Genomic DNA, 17,664 nt, shown 5'->3' with positions numbered 1-17,664 from the left:
TCGAGTCCTTTGCGAATCCACCCGATTGTATAAGGCGCGGAATGTGGCTCCGTCTTCAACCGTAAGTGGTCCACTAAAGCCTTTGACACTATATTATCGCAACTCCCGCTGTCAATTATAACATCGCATACCTTACCGTTTACAGTACAACGAGCGCGGAAAAGCTGATTTCTCTAGGTTCTTCTATCCGCGGAGCAAGTAATAAACGACGAACAACACAATTCACTTGCTCGCCCACCTCATCTTCCACTTCTTCTTCATCCACCCAATCTTCCTCATGCTCCTCCTCTTCATGCTCAATGATATTGGCCATTCTCCGACGGGGACAATCGCTCGAACGATGGCCCAATTCGTTACACATATAGCACCTGATCGGTTGCGGCTTGGCATAAGGATTTTGGACGTTTGGAGCACGGTTACTTGCCGCGACCGGTTCCTTAGGTATTCCAGCAACACCTCCCAGCGCTCGGTTCGTATCACCGGTTTGCTGAGTTGAGGAACCTGAAGTATCGATCTGTTTTCCTTTTCCGAAAGATCCACCACCAGAATAATTGCTTCCACGAATACTAGGGCTAGTCCTCTCCAATTGCATCTCAATTTTTCGCGCCATCTCCCGGGCATCTTCAACAGAAAATACACTCTGCAAAGAAACACGATCTTGAATATTCAATCGCAAGCCGTTTATGTATCTAGCGGTTTGTTGCGCTTCCGATTCAGCTAGGTTATTGCGGGTGGAAAGTCGGAGGAACTCTTCTGTATAGGCTTGGACTGTTCGGTTCGTCCGCTTGCAATTCTGAAATTGCTGGAACAGTAGTTGCTCATAATCGGTAGGGAGGAACCAGGACTTCAGCATCTGCTTCATGCGATTCCACGTTTGGACGAGAGCCTTTCCTTGTCGACGTCGAGTTAATTGCGTTTGCTCCCACCAAGCCAAGGCACCACCCTTCGGTTTGTACGCAACTAACTTAACTTGTCGATCCTCTTCAATCTCCATTGCGTCAAAGAATTTTTCAACTTCCCACAGCCAATCCAGGAAATCTTCGATATTCAAATTCCCGTTAAAGGTTGGTAGATCTACCTTTAACCGATATTGCTCCGGATCCCGCTGATGTCCTCCATAGCGCCGACCTCCATGGACACGATCATTTTGGAATTCTCTATTCCGCCGTCCTCTTCGAATAGGCTCGTCTAGGAAATCTTCCTCATCTTCGTCTTCAGAGTCTTCGACATAGTCTACCCGTCTATGTCGGATATTGGCCCCACGATCCACAACAACTTCGGGATCACGACCGATAGGAAGAACGCCGGGTGCGGGGTTTGTGGATAAACGCTGTATGGCTTCAAGGATTTCTTGAAACCTACGATCGGTTTGATCCACGAACCGGGTGAACTCAGCTCGTGTAATAGGCTCGCTTTCACGGCCCTCGGCAACGGGGAGATTAACATTCGCGTTATTGACCATCGTCACGGGAGATGCCCGCTCCGATACCAAATGACGTAGCAAGAAAGCAAAAGCTTGGAACAAACGATTCCAAAACTCAAAATTCTTATTCAATGATACTCTGATGCCATCAATTACAGAGACAGACGTCCTATATAGTGATAGGACTCCTATTGGAAACCGAATAAGTAAAGATAACATCAAATAAACTGAATCTAATCTAATCAAACAAAATATTTAAAATTAGAGATAATTAAGAATTTCCTAAAACAGAATACTGCCAGAAAACTTATCCAGACGAATTTCAAAATGCCGAGATTATTTCCGGCGATTCCGACGATCACGTAATTCTAAATAATCGCACGCCAACTGTTCTATATCATTTTATCTCTTTCCTTGCATCCGCGGCTATAAATGGTGCGGGCATAGCAGCATCTGCCCTCACTACATCACCTGCACACTTCTTCCTTCCCTAGTTTTGCTCTCTCTAAACGCTTCAAACCCTAGACTCTCTCTTCTCTTTGAGATTCAAAATAATGTCGGGCCAGTCCATTTCTGTGGCTTCTAGGCGGCAGAGCAGCAAGCCTCATCAATTTGACCAGAACATGTTCACCAACCTGCTCGCCATTTTGGACGACCAGACGTTCATGAAGGAGATCATGGACACTCACGCTCCAGATGAAGGAGACGTGGATGTCCAGTCCCTCTTTCATCTCGTCGAGGAAACCCTCGGTGAAGCTACTGCGATTGTCGACTCCATCGTCGACTGTAAGGTAAAAACTGAAATGACCCCGTATATCTTGCGCTAGGGAGACAGACTTCGAAATTGTCTTTCTTTTAGGTTAGCTTTATATTTTTTTTTTGGTCGGATTTTGGGTAAGCTTAGCAATCTACCAAAAGGGTGTATCTATGGCGCATACCGTGGTAAATTTGACCATTATTTTGGCAAATAAACCCCAGATGTTGTCGAAGATGGTGGACCTTGAATTTTAGGTTGGGGAAGAGACCAACACATTCAACTAAATTTGTAAATGCAGCAACTTTTACAAAATTTTCCACTTCATATAAGAACTTTGGACAAAAAAAGTAGATAAAACTTTAATATCTCGCGTGTGCTCTCCCATTTCTCTTTACCATATTGCAAATCTCCAACAGGTAAAATTAAATGATACTTACCCAGAAAGTTTGCATTTCCTAATCATGAAGCAATCCGCTGGCAATCAATTTTTTTGGGGCTTGTATTGTTATGCAGGGTGTGGACAGCAATTCTTCTAATTCTAAATTTATTGTGCCTTTATTTCGTGAAAAAATCAATGATTGAAATACCCTTTTAGTAAAAATGATCAAATTTACCATTTACTAAAATGAATTAAAAATATTTTCATCTTCAATAATAATGATTAGGCATAAGTATTTGATGTTGACTAAAATTTCTCAGCAATTCAAACAATTATCTTCGGCAAAATGTTTCAATTTTTTTTTGAAAAAAATCCACCCTTGAAACTTACATTTATCACTAATGAATTATTCAATAAACCGACCAAGTTTTAGATATAAATTTTGATCATAGGTCTATACATAAAGCGGTTTCTATGGGATAACTGAGCATTTCCTTAGTGTAATAGTTGAAAATCAAGATTTTTTTTCTCATCATTCCGTTTAATATAGTTGATTTGATGGGGAGACTAACTGTCAGTTTTGGGCCACAAAAAAATTAATACTAGTTAATTAAAAATTATTATAGGTCCACTCTTTCAAAAATTTATAGCCCCCAACATGTTCTTATTCTCATTACTAATAAATTATTATGTTAGTAAAATCCAAAATTATTATGCTAGTAAAATTCATCGTTTAATTAGTGCATCTCTCTCCTCCTCCACCTCCTCTCTCTCGCTCTAACAATTAGTCTACAAATACACACACTGTAGGGCACTCGGGGATCTGGAAGCCCTTCATTCAAGCCACTCAAAGAGGTGCCTCTCTCTCCTCCTCCTCCTCCTCCTCTCTCTCTCTAACAACAAGGCTACAAATACGTACACTGTAGGGGACTCAAGGATATGGAAGTCCTGCATTCGAGCCACTGAAAGAAAGCTTCAATCCAACCTTAGCAGCAATCAACGAAGTGGCTTGTCAGGTATGTCGTTATGTCCCTTTCCAAAAATTGATTTTCCTCGAGTAAAGAATGGCTTTTGTTTCGGCTATTCTACCATTTATAGCTTGAAAATAGGAAGTCGCTAACCTAACAGCCTGATAATACTATCAATTATTTCTGACCATGTGATCTTTCAATCAATGAGCGATTCCTGCAAAACACACAATAATGATATATGAATCTACGATTGAGATTATACCGTCCATGTTCCCTTAGAAATACCTAATCCCTAGCATTCTCATTTCATCGGATCACATACAAGGCCTTAGACACCAACAATGTGCGCAAAACATTGGAGTCACTCTTCAACGAGCTGTTGAGCTACCCATGGGTCACTAAGGCTGTGATTGCCCTATCGTCGCTCGCTCTATCCTACGGCGACTTTTGGCGACTCGCTCGAACTCCGCCATCGGACAAGCTCGCAGAATTAACAGCCATCTTGAAGGGGTTGCCTGCAATCACAAATCCCTCGGACTTGCAAAAGATCCAAGTGTATGGAGATCTGAATGAAAGGATCAAGACCACATTGACCATGACCAAGTGCATCGTGGAGTTCGAGCATGACAGTAAAGGTTTTCCCAAGCTGTCCACGATGATCGACCTCCCGAGCAGCATTTACCGGATCATCATCGGTGTCCTCGCTTGCTCGATCCAGTTCACCAGCCTCATCAGCCTAGTCGACGAGTACAGATTCACTATTCATCCCTTTTTCGCGTCTCTTTTGAAAAAAAAAAAGGCATGCTTTACAGCTTTTATTTTATTTGTGCATGAGAACATGAAATGTATCATATAAAATTATTTCAACGGACTCGAATTCTAAAGGAGAATGGTTTTTTTGTTTTTTTTGCCCCCTTTGTTTTCCTGTTATTTTCAGCTACAAGGGAAAAGATCTCCCGGCCTTAGATAGGAAAGTGAACGGGATTTACCTCGCTATCAAGGGACATTATGTGATTATTGTACTCGAACTATTGCACTAACGTTCTAGTCACTTTCAATTTGAATGCAGAGGAAATTGAAGAGGAGCGGAGGCTAAAGAGGATTTTCAAAAAGCCTACTGATAATGTGGCGCTCATCAGGGCCTTGTTTTACATCAAGAACGATCCTCAGCCACTCGTCATTGGCTCAGAACTGGTTCAATCTTCTAACTCCCTAATTCAATACCACTCCATTTTTCTTTTTGGCCAAACTTTATGTTCCTTGTCGAAGAACTTTATTTCAACGATATGTTGAAATCACGACATAAGATTCGTTTTCACCTAGGGGCAAGTACTTACCAGGTTGACCCTCGTGTAAATTTGTCTTGTCGAATTTAGTGGTAAGGAGTTGAAATGTTGGTTGCCAATTGTTGACGCCTAAATTTTGACTAATCTATTTTTTGCATAAAAATTATAAAAAATCATCTCACATATTTATTTTTAGCGTACGTTGCATTGGCATATAATTGGGCAAGCAGAACACTTAATTTAGCATGCGTCTAGACTAGGCACGGGATGGAAAAATACACCGAGAATACTTGAAACTCAGGGACTATATTGCAAATACTTAAAACTTCAAGGACGCAAATACTTGAAACTCAGGGACGCATTGCAAATACCAAAGAAGATGGAGAAAGGAAGATAATGAAGGGAAGGTGATGAAGAAAGATGATGAAGAGAAGATGAAGAAGGAAGATGATGAAGGAAGGATAAGGGAAGATGATGAAGGGAATGTGATGATAAAGGAAGTGGAAGAGAATTGAGAGAGAGAGAAGAAATTGAGAGAGTTTTTAGGAAGAGTGGAAGAGAATTGAGAGAGTTTTGAGAGAGTTTTGAGAGGAATTTTAGAGAGGAAAAGAGAGTTCTGAGAAAAACAAAGAAAAATTCGAGAGGAAGAAAGTGTTTTAGTCGAGCATCATCTTCGACGAGTCCCGACACATATTTCGCCCCCGCAACCCAACAAGGCCATTGCTTGCCATTTTCGACGACAGCCGCTTCTTCCAGCTCCGAGATCTTGAAGGGAACTATAACGTGTATGGAGTAAGATTTGTGTAATAGAAGATAATCCTTTCCATCTCGATCTACAAAAGTAATCGTTTGGTTTGAATATTTGTTTGTTTATTTTAGACATGCCACGTGTTTCAAATTTTAGCATTATTACATGTTAATTTATTTTTATAAATACTCGTGACCGGCTGCATTTTCTTTCTTTCTAAATCACCCATGGTGTATATCGTACAAAGTTCAATGTTTTACATCCCCATAAAAGAAAAAAACCAAAAAATTGCATCTTTGAATTTCAGTAAAATCCATCAAAATTGCCAAATCAAATATTTTCATGAAAATGGTACCGAAAGGGCGTTAGAGAAATCGCGTAACCAAATCCCCGAATTCAAAATCTCCGGTTCGCGGAAATAAGATAGTTTTCTCCCGCTATTTTATTTAGGTTTCTAATCAACCTACCGAAAATGATTAGTGGCGACTCCAAATTCAAATCACATTGCATGTTAATTATTTGAACCTTAGTTGCGATTTGGTATGGACTTGGGAGAGTCCGAGTTAGGTTAGTTAATTAATTAACCCGATAATCCATTAGCCCGAAAATTAGCCCGTCTATTTTTCTAGGTCGCGACAACTGCGACTCCTGGGGATTCAAAGAGGACTTAGGCCAAATAATTTCATGAAAAGAAATCACTTGATTTGGTAAACTTTGGTTGAATTCTCATTCTTAGGTGTTAAATGTTTTGCGATTGGGAGTTATAAGGGAGGAGTGATCGGCTAACCCTTTGTTTTGCAACTTGGTGAATTGGAATTGTGATTTAACTTTGAATCATTGAAGCGATGTTTGCCTTTAATTGTTGTGCATGATTTATCGTATTTGCACTACACCGCACATAACCCGTGACCGGACCGGTCACACTAATAGTTTTAAGATGGTATTTAGATGGTTCTTTAACCTTGGTGGTAAGGTTTCGCTAAAGGTTATCCCATCCGGATCCCGAAAATTTTTCAAAAAATGGCTCAAGAGTCGTCTCATACACGTGAGGCTACGATGCATGAGAATTGCCCTGTCGACCGAACCAAGCCGGTGATTGGACCCGACTAGTCATGACTATTGTATGCGAGGTTGCGACTAGTCATGATGACGCGCGAGGCGCGACATGTCGTTTCGTTCATCATTTCACTTTGCAAAAGCCTTTGGATAGATAGAATAAGATTTAAACTCACAATTCATGCGCATGTCTTTGTGATTGGCATTTTCTTCGTATGAGAGGTAATTTCTTGTCTCTTGTACCCTGTTATCTCATTTTTATTTTGAGCTGGTCCATGGTTTAGGAGTATCGTTGTCTTATTTCCAATTTCGCACTTTGCTTCCGTAGCTTTTACAATTTCATCGTTGTCCTCATTTCGATTTGGCTTGTTCTTGTTGTGCGATTTTACTAAATTCTACGATCGAGCTTTGAGTAAGTACCAAACACGAAAGTTGTAGACCTATGTTTCAACTAATATCCTACAAAATTTCAGAATTAAATTCAAAATTTAAGATGGCTTTTCGTTTTTCAACAACATGCGGTTATAACAGTTTTCTGAACGTGATTTTTTGGAAAGACACATTAAACTGATTTGATCCGTGCATTTCTAGTCCGATTGGCCAACATAAAGTTGTTCATCATCTTCTCAACTATAAGCTCGTAAAATTTGGACATGTTTTGATCAACGTCAAATTGATACGGATTTTTCATAAAAGCGGACAAACTGAAAATTACATGTTTCAATCCTTTGGTTATGATCACTTTATTCGTTCGAGTCTAGAGGGATGCCATGGACCGGCTCGCTATTCTTGCTCCCCGTACTCATTTTGGGTTTGTTACCAACAGTAATTTGTCACGGATCCTCTACACATTACTCGATCGACGCAAAGAGGATGGCCGACATCAACGCTATCGTCGTCTGCCCTAGACGAGAAACTTGGCTCCTTGACCGAGCGCTTTGAAGGGATGATGTCCCGAAAGATGGAAGAAATGATGGCCACCTTCACCGCCAAACTTCAATCATCCGTCGCCGCCCGCCATTCCTCTCTAATTCCTCCTACGGACAACGTCGGTAAAGCCCTAAAGCTACTCCCTATCCGACAATGCCGCTAGAAGATGTGATCATCACCGGCGTGAACTCGAGCACGCCGCCCGTAGTCCCGATCCTCAAGCCAGCCCTACGGCCCTCGGATTGAATGGTGATACGGCTAAGCGTTGGCCCAAATGGAACAGAGGATCCGAGAAGTCGAGGGGACTCACAACATACCCCAGATTGACATGTCCGTCTTTTCAAAGGTCATGGTGCCAGAGAAGTTCAAGATGCCAGACTTCGAGAAGTATGATGGGACTTCCAACCCGGTTCAGCATGTCCAGATGTACCAGGCAAGAATGAACAAGCATGCGACCAACGGCCCTCTAATGGTCCAGACTTTCCAAGCTAGTTTAAAAGAAGCTGCTATGAGGTGGTATACGGACTACGAGATCTACCGGATGGATGATTGGAGGCAGCTAATGCTTTCATCAAACATTTTAGCTTTAACTTGGACGTGCTGACCACCAGAGAAGATCTTGAACAGCTTGAGATGAAGAGAGGAGAAATAATCAAGCGGTATGCTACCAAGTGGAGGAACGTAGCATCTCACCGAAACCAGCCCTCCCGAAAGGGAGCTCATGAAATTGTTTGTTTCCACTCTGCCGCAAGGTATGAGAACCCGAATTTTGGGATCCGCCGCCACGACATTCAGCCATCTCATCGCAATGGCTGAAGAAATCGAGAACGGTATGAAGAAAGGCTGGTACGATGATGTCACCACAACGACTAAGAGGTTTGCGGTAAGAAAGACAAGGAGCCGGCCCCACAGTCAACATGACCTACACCAAAAACCCACGACCCGAACGCCGATCGTACGGGTTCCAAATCAGCAGCAGGCCAATTTCGGGTGCAACGACAAAGAGAGAATCAACGGTCCCCTCGGCGTTTACCCCCCTACCAGAACCCCGTCGCAAGTACTCGCGGTTCTACGTAAGAGAGTTTCCGACTTCCGAGCCTCTACGACCCAAGAACACGAGCTCGCCAAGATATGATCCATCAAAGAAATGTGATTACCATTGCGAGGAGCTTGGACATGACACCGACAAATGTTTCGTGTTGAAGCATCGGATCCAAGATCTTCTTGATTCTAAGGCATTCTCGTTCCAAGGCAACAAACAGCCAAATGTCCAGAATAATCCTTTACCGAATCATTCCGGTAAAATTAATCTCGTATTCGGGTTGGGAATCGACAGGGATACATGAGGAGGGGAACTTAGTGGATTCAAGTATACGACCTAGATGAGTCCAATCCAGTCATGAGGAAATTCGAACGACATGAGGAGATCAAGCCCTTGACCGGTGAACAAACTGTCTCGGCCAACCTAGGCATGCGAAAACCCTAAAGATGTTAAGATCGGGCAAACCTTTCCAAAGAGATGACCGAGCACTTGACTAAGCTCCGAAGGATTACCAGGACATTTTCGCCCGGTCATATGCAGATATGCTCGGTCTTGACCATTCCATTGTCAAACATTGTTTGCCGACGATCCTCCGGCTAAGCCGGCGGTGCAAAAGTCAAGGAGGGCCGACCAAAATTGGTCCGAAGCTCAAGGAGTCGACTCACGGCGAAAACAAAGTGGAAATGCCGCGTGTTAGCAAGTAACACCGCCCAATCGAGTATCGATTGCTCGAAAAATCGAAGATTACTTTGATGATGAGCTCACCACCTTGATAAGCCGGTTCGGAGCCGAAGGACCTCCGAGTTGTGATCCGAAGCAAGTGATTATAGATCCTCAAACAACGATCGTTGGTGTATGATCAAAGACAAAATCGACGATCATTGGAATGGCCAGAAAAGAGGTGGAACCAATCTCGCATGAATACTCCTTTAATTCCATGTATAGTTCCCCCGCATGGGATATTTTTACTTTCTGCGTCTAGAATTTGTCTAGAGTTAAAGGGCGAATTTTCTCCTATCTTATCAAATGCGTAAGTTCCTTGTTAAGCTAGGCCCAGCAAATCAATTTGTGGACGACGCCCGAACGCCCGTAAAGAGAATTCGAATAGCCTTACTTGGGAGAATACGAGTAAAAGACCAAGCGGGCTCAAAGATGGGTAACTCCGTATCGTCCCAATTGGCTCTTAGTCATTTCAAACTCGATTTAAGCTTATTTCATTCTCAACAGGGATTGCCAACTGTTTTGAGAACAATATAGCAAAAGCGAACCAACCGTGGACGCCAACATCACCACATAGTGGTTGGGGGAATGACATGGTCCGAGGCGTCCCGGTTCGATCCCGGGATTTGCATCAATGTACAAATATTAATAAAAACCTTTTGCTTCGCAGTTCAATGCCGATTGAAACTTAGCCCAGATGGTTACAAGACCGGAGAGATAACATCCCGACATACAATCCGATCCAGATGAGTTGATCTTTCAAATTCAAAGTTCGCAAGGAATACGCACAAGGGTAAAGCGGTATCGTTTCAACTCGTTTAGAACATGAGAACGTACATTGACGCTTTCCCTTTTGATTTTTACGGTCACTGCCTTTCCAAATAGGGAAGTATCCATTCTCCCCGAAAAATTAATGAAATAAGAAATTCTGGAGCCTTTGACAATCTCATGTCTCGAACCGAATAATGAAGTTTTGCAACTCATTTGCATGAGCAAAGGCAACTCCCAATCCACGCCCCTAAGAAGTTTCTTATGTGCTTGCGAATTCTGTCCACCAAGATAAAAGTTGCTGCATTTTATATGCTCAAAAACACTCATACATTGCATAGTTTGCGCATGACCGTTCCTCATGTTTAATTTATCAACTCGAATAAGGAACATGAACTACATAAGATACATCGAATGTATGGAATGGGCGACAGGATGATGAAAGGCAATCCTTTCCCAAACACGTCCAATTTTTTCAGGCGAGATGAACGGTGGCAAAATTCCGCATTCCCGAGGTAAAGAGTTTTCTCACGAAAGGTACGATAACCGAAGTGACGGAGGCGTTCATTTCTCTATCCTAAACACTACATGTTATCCATTGATTACCCCTTTTGAGCGGTGGTTTCATTTCTTTACTCCTCCAAGAACCACCCCACATCGGGGTCCGGACGAGTTAATTCCAGCAACAACATGAGGTAAATGGTTAGAAATTTTCTTGCTCGGACTAACATTAATCTTCGGGTGTTTCTTTGCATTTATACTCGAAGTTTAATTCAAGTGCCTTAGGATGATGAAGAGCATTCATTTCTCTATCCTATACACTTCATTCTTTGCATAGCCCACTTGAGCCCGCAAATTCATTTCTTAAACCCCCCGTTGGTGATCATTTGCTCATTCCAAAGGCGAAAATAGCATTTTCCCAAGGATTAGAATTGGAGATGGTCGGGTCAAAAGAGAATTCCCAAATGGACTCATTTCTTGTGTGCTAGATTTTTATATTTTACATAATTTTTGTAAATGTTTATTCTTGTTGTAATTCCTGGTTTAAAATCATGGGATTGTCAAAAAGGGAGAGGCAAACTCAGCTTAAAGGAGAAGGGCCCACTCTCGAAAAAAAAAAAAGCAAAATAGGAGATGTCGAAGAGCTCTCAAAGAAAAGAAAAGAAAAAATCTCTTCTCGAAAGAAAAAAAAGAGAGTCGGGAGTAAGAAAAGCAAAGGCCGATCTCATATGAAAATTTCAAGCATAGGAAAAGCAAAGTGCCTACCAAAAGTAAGGCCAATGCACATTCATTTGTAAAGTACTTCTGAATTTTGAATGTACATTTTGCACGTTAAGTTCCATGTACATGTTTGCATTGTGTCTCTTGCAAATCCTCGAGACACTTGTTGTGAAGAAGACTCCCCAAGAAATCAGTTTGCAAAGTGCAATTTTCAGTAAAAACTACCATCCCTCATTCAATGATGGTATTCTTTCAAGACATTTCCAAGACCAAGATCGGTGACTAGTCGGCGATGATCACCAACGTCAAGCCCCTTCTCATTTAATTTCGAGCCAAAACGAGCCTTTTCGTTCCTCGCCCCAATCCTAGCCTACGTTATAACCCTCCAAAGTCTCTTCGATTAGGGCACTTGAGTTAACGTAGAGTTAAATGATTTTAAGCATCACTCAAGAAGTTCGAGCAAGATTATTTCTCTCTCATTTTGCGGGGCTCTTGACTTGTAAGGAGCAATGATGAAGAAATTCATTTCAGCACCTTGACTCAACTAGAGTCCCCTTTGTAAACCTTTGACCTAGCCCTCATTACGGTCCTAATCAAGACCTCCAGATCGGCTCGGTCGTATCAATTGCGAGATTACTTGGATCCTTATCGAATGCGATGATGGAAAGATTGAGTGATTTCTCTTGAATCCTGCAGACAGGATAAATAGATTTTCTCGAGAGTGAGAGAAAGCCCTTTCGGACAAGTCCCCCATTCACTCACATTCGAGGTATTCGTAATGTGAGAACCTCCCTGGACAAAATTGGTAATGCAAACTTAACAGAATGGTTATGCATGAACCATAGTATGAGTGATTGCATTATACTCATTGTTGAATATGTTTGTGTGTGTTACCTCTGACATTCTATTATAGGTAATACATTCCCAATGTTCGAGTTCTCTCCCAAGGTCTCGAAATTCATCCAAGGATTATTGAATGAGCAAGTTTTGCTTGGCAAATGCCTACCAGTACGATACGAGCAATCTTGTTCCTTGATTAATCGTTTGGAGAACCCGGGTAAGTTTTCCGAACCCCTTTTCAAATTAACAACTCTTCGATGATAGTTGTTATGATTCAATTCAGGCAATATGCCCCTTTTGTACTTATCGATTCCATTCGATGGTGCTCCTATCAAATATTGTTCAATTCGGGCAATATGCCTCTTCTATCGGGACGTGAAGACATATGCACTGGCGATCTTGACATCTTATCAAATCATAACGACGTAGCTCTTATGATTTCGTTCTCGAATCACGAAGACGTATGCACCGATGATCTTGACCTTTAGTCGGCTCATAATGACATAGCTCTTATGATTTTCGGCTCCTTTATCAAATCATGAAGACATAAGCACCCATGGTTTTGATCCAAACCAAATCATAATGACGTAGCTCTTATGATTTTGTTTCCCCTTTGTCGAATCGTGAAAACATATGCCTGATTTCAACATTTAATCAACTCACAACGACGTAGCTCTTCGAACTTGGTTCCACTTCTTTCGACTCACAACGACGTAGCTCTTGTGATCTCAAACGACACACATATCTTGCGCTATCTTGCATTAGGGAGAAGTCTCGATAACGATAAGGCACCGATACCTTAAAATCCTTGCATCCGCAAAAAGAAACTTGGAAATTAAGAAAACCATTAGCTTACGAGAAATTTGGTAAAACATGTATTCTTGTATGCGATCCATGTGCGGAGTTTCTCTAACATGGAAAAGAGGAATTATGACACATGTTATTTACGATCTTGCATATCATGCATCACTTCATTACATTAAAAAAATGGGATTAAAACTCCCGCCAAAAAGTTCATCCATAATTTGCCTTGTCAAAATTTAGGATTCAATTTGTCTTTGAGCGGAACCTCTACGAGCCTCCACTCAAAGAGGGGCAGCCGTTGACGCCTAAATTTTGACTAATCTATTTTTTGCATAAAAATTATAAAAATCATCTCACATATTTATTTTTAGCGTACGTTGCATTGGCATATAATTGGGCAAGCGGAACACTTAATTTAGCATGCGTCTAGACTAGGCACGGGATGGAAAAATACACCGAGAATACTTGAAACTTCAGGGACTATATTGCAAATACTTAAAACTTCAAGGACGTATTGCAAATACTTGAAACTCAGGACTGCATTGCAAATACCAAAAGAAGATGGAGAAAGGAAGATAATGAAGGGAAGGTGATGAAGAGAAGATGATGAAGAGAAGATGAAGAAGGGAAGATGATGAAGGGAAGGTGATGAAGGGAAGATGATGAAGGGAATGTGATGATAAAGGGGGAAGTGGAAGAGAATTGAGAGAGAGAGTAGAAGAGAATTGAGAGAGTTTTTTAGGAAGAGTGGAAGAGAATTGAGAGAGTTTTGAGAGAGTTTTTGAGAGGAATTTTTAGAGAGGAAAAAGAGAGTTCTTGAGAAAAATCAGAAGAGAAAATTCGAGAGTGAAGAAAAGTGTTTTAGTCGAGCATCATCTTCGACGAGTCCCGACACATATTTCGCCCCTCGCAACCCAACAAGGCCATTGCTTGCCATTTTCGACGACAGCCGCGTTCTTCCACTCCGAGATCTTGAAGGGAACTATAACGTGTATGTGAGTAAGATTTTGTGTAATAGAAGATAATCCTTTCCATCTCGATCTACAAAAATGTAATCGTTTGGTTTGAATATTTGTTTGTTTATTTTAGACATGCCACGTGTTTCAAATTTTAGCATTATTACATGTTAATTTATTTTTATAAATACTGTGATTGGCTGCATTTTCTTTCTTTCTAAATCACCCATGGTGTATATCGTACAAAGTTCAATGTTTTACATCCCCATAAAAAGAAGAAAAACAAAAAATTGCATCTTTGAATTTCGAGTAAAATCCATCAAAATTGCCAAATCAAATATTTTTCATGAAAATGGTACCGAAAGGGCGTTAGAGAAATCTGACGTAACCAAATCCCCGAATTCAAAATCTCCGGTTCGCGGAAATAAGATAGTTTTCTCCCGCTATTTTATTTAGGTTTCTAATCAACCTACCGAAAATGATTAGTGGCGACTCCAAATTCAAATCACATTGCATGTTAATTATTTGAACCTTAAGTTGCGATTTGGTATGGACTTGGGAGAGTCCGAGTTAGGTTAGTTAATTAATTAACCCGATAATCCATTAGCCCGAAAATTAGCCCGTCTATTTTTTCTAGGTCGCGACACCAATGTTTATCCTTCCAGAACATAAAGCATCAGGTGGAGTCCCTGCGGAGGAAGAATGTGATGGTGCTGATCTCCGACCTAAACATGAGCCCCGACGACCTTTCCATCCTTAAAAAGATCTACAGCGATCCCAAGTTCAAAGAGCACCGCTATGAGATTGTCTGGGTCCCGATCATCGACCGAGAAGGCAAGGAGGTGAACGATCAGTTCCAGAAGTTACGGTTGCAAATGCCATGGTACTCGGTGTTCTCCCTGGGACTTATCTACAAGCTGGCCATCAAGATCATGAAGGAGGAGTGGCAACTTAGGCAAGAGACGACTGTGACTGTGCTGGATCCACAAGGAAGAGTCTCAATCCAAAATGCCATGAGCATTATTAGGTTTTGGGGACTTGGTCCTATCCTTTTCCCTGGTCACCCTTGGATGGCTGACGGTAACTTTTTTGCGCTCTTGGTGACTGACGAGATCTTTCCTGACAGACATGAAGTTGTAAGTAGTTTTCTTGTTTTTTTAATTTACCCTTTTGCTTCATGAAGAAAAAATGTGCTCTGAGTCAATTTAGAAGACGATCTTACTTAACTGATGGAGGATGTGAGAATGTTTAATTGTAATTTAGAATCTATTGAGAGAATTATTGTACAAAAAGACGAACTAAGCAGACTATTGGAATTTTCTTGGAAAATTTCAAATTTGAAAATAATTGTAGTTTGCTTTATAATATATGGACAAGAACACTGACCGTAAGAAATTTTTCCATTGATCTCACATTCGATTCATATGTTCATCAGATGAAGCCTGAGAATTACATCCTCCTTTATGGAGCTGAAGACGGCCAGGCAATCCAGGACATTGAGAAGCCACTGCAGAAGATCAAAGGGGATGGCATCCCCCTCGTCTCCCGCAATGTCACCAACATGCCGCTCTTCTGGAGACACCTCAGGAGCTTAATGCACTTGATTTTGACTTGGAAGATCGACGAGAACATGCGCGAAGCCCTCGTGCGAGACGTCCTCAACCTCTACACCAACTTGAAGAAGGACCGTGGCTTTGCGGTCCTCACAAAGGGGTCACAGATCGTGACCAACGACTCGATAGTCACTGTCACAGACGTTTTATCCCAGTAGGAGACTAATTGGAAGAAGCAGGTGAAGGAGGAGAGGAAAGCCTTCGACAAGGCCTTTGTGGATGTCTGCAACCAGCTCGATGACCATCCGCCGTGCCTCAACTTCTACATTCCGACTACGGTTGCTGACATCCCGGGGTATGTGAAGTGTCCTGATTGCCGGGGCAAGATGAAGACCTATGTCAACTTTGAGTGTTGCTGCCGTGGAGCACATTAGTGAACCACTGAACCCATATATCCCTCTGCTAGCCAATGTCCCCAATAAAGCTGTGTGAGTACTTTGTAGGCCGGGACATGAATAAAGGGGCGGCTTGATCGGTCCCAGGTTGGGCATGTTGCCTACGTTTTGGGGCAATCTATGTATAACTTGTCATGTACGAGTACTTTGTTTGAGCGTGTAATTTCGTTTCAAAAATGCCTTGTTCTTCTTTGTCATTCTCCTTGCATCTATTACTGGACCGCCAAAAGCAACATAAGAAATGGAAATTGCTAACCTGGCCGTGTGCCGTGTAAGACGATCAGCGATGGCCATGTGACCTTGGTGGTTTTTAGCAAAAATTGACCAGAATGATTGCATTAGAAATTCGCGCAATGATTTGGGACTGAATTGGCTAAATTAAAAAGTTTATAACTAAATTGACATCCATGCTATAGGTTTACCATTGATTGTGTAATTTTTCCCTTAGAAAAAATAACCCAAAAGAAAAAAAAATTGAAAAAATAAAGCATAGAGTTATTTATAACTAGAAATCCTAGACTGAAAATTTAAACTAGGAAACAACTTGTTAGAAAGAAATTAGGAAAATCTATTAACTAAAAAATATAAATCCAATCTTGTGCGTCCCTCATCACCGATATAGGTGGATCAAGTCGCCAAAAAATTATTCTGGAAGTGACTACTTGAGATGGTGGCCACGCAAGAGTTGCTCTTGCTTATGAGTCACCCTATAGGCTTCTCTTTCCTGTCTCGAGACTTTGAGCTAGTGCCATATTGACACCGAAATTTTTGTGAATTATTTTGTTATTTATTACATAGAAAATTAACTATCGATTCCAGCTCCTAAACAAAAATATTAATTGAATTGCCATAGAGTTCATGAAATTCTAATAGTAATAGGCTCATATAGTTGCATTTAAATTGGACCGGCGATGGATAGATTTAATAGAAAGGTTCTAAACTTAATTAATAAATTGGGCTGAGCCCTTAAGAGAAATAATAATTTTAGCCAAGCCCATTAAAAATCCGTATCGGCGAAAATTATAATATTGGTGCTAAGTTGGAATTAATTCATTAAAAAAGGAAAACTTGGGGAGTAATTACGTCAAAAATCGGAATAAAGAAAGATTTCCTATTCTTGCATATGTAGAGGTGTCAATATGGGTTGAGAATGCATATTTTAACCTGTATTCAATAAAATGAGTCAAATATGAGTTAGTCAATTTTAATAAATGAGTTATAAATGTGTTTTGAATCTTAAGCTTAATTAAATGTGAGTTGTAAATGGGTTTATTTTTGAACCCATTTACAACCCATTTAGTTACACAAACCCAACCCATTCACAATAAAATTTATTAGTTCATTTTTTTTTCGCCGCCGCCGGCGCTGTCGTCGACTGCCGTTGAATGCCACCCACTGCTGTCGACCACTGCCTACAACCATCAAATGCCGCCGTCTGCTGAAAAAAGAAGAAGAAAAGGAGGGGATTTTATTCCACGACAAAAAGTGGAGGAGTCCATGGAGGTTTCGGTTTTTCAAACTTCCTCCTCCGCAGATCTATTTGTTTTTAGTTCATTATTATTACTCCGTTGGATTCATGTTTTACAATAAATGCAATAATTCCAATCTATAACTTTCCACGTAGTGGAACGCCCAAAGACAAAAGAAAGTAGGCTATTTGAGGTTAGGTACCATGAATATTTTAAACTTCATTTCGACACGCGAAAATATCAGTTCAATCTAGCTATTGACAGGGGTATAAAATATTCCACAACT

General features: G+C 41.1%; 1 pseudogene; it reads left to right on the top strand.

The window, feature by feature from the left end:
* The first annotated feature begins 1,977 nt into the window (after positions 1–1,977).
* Positions 1,978–16,102, top strand: LOC115731847 (annotated as a pseudogene).
* The last annotated feature ends 1,562 nt before the right edge of the window (positions 16,103–17,664 follow it).

This window comes from Rhodamnia argentea, chromosome 1 (genome assembly GCF_020921035.1).
Source record: "Rhodamnia argentea isolate NSW1041297 chromosome 1, ASM2092103v1, whole genome shotgun sequence".
Classification (NCBI taxonomy): domain Eukaryota; kingdom Viridiplantae; phylum Streptophyta; class Magnoliopsida; order Myrtales; family Myrtaceae; genus Rhodamnia; species Rhodamnia argentea.
The sequence above is the reverse complement of the archived record's forward strand: the minus strand, read 5'-3'. Positions and strand labels throughout refer to the sequence as shown.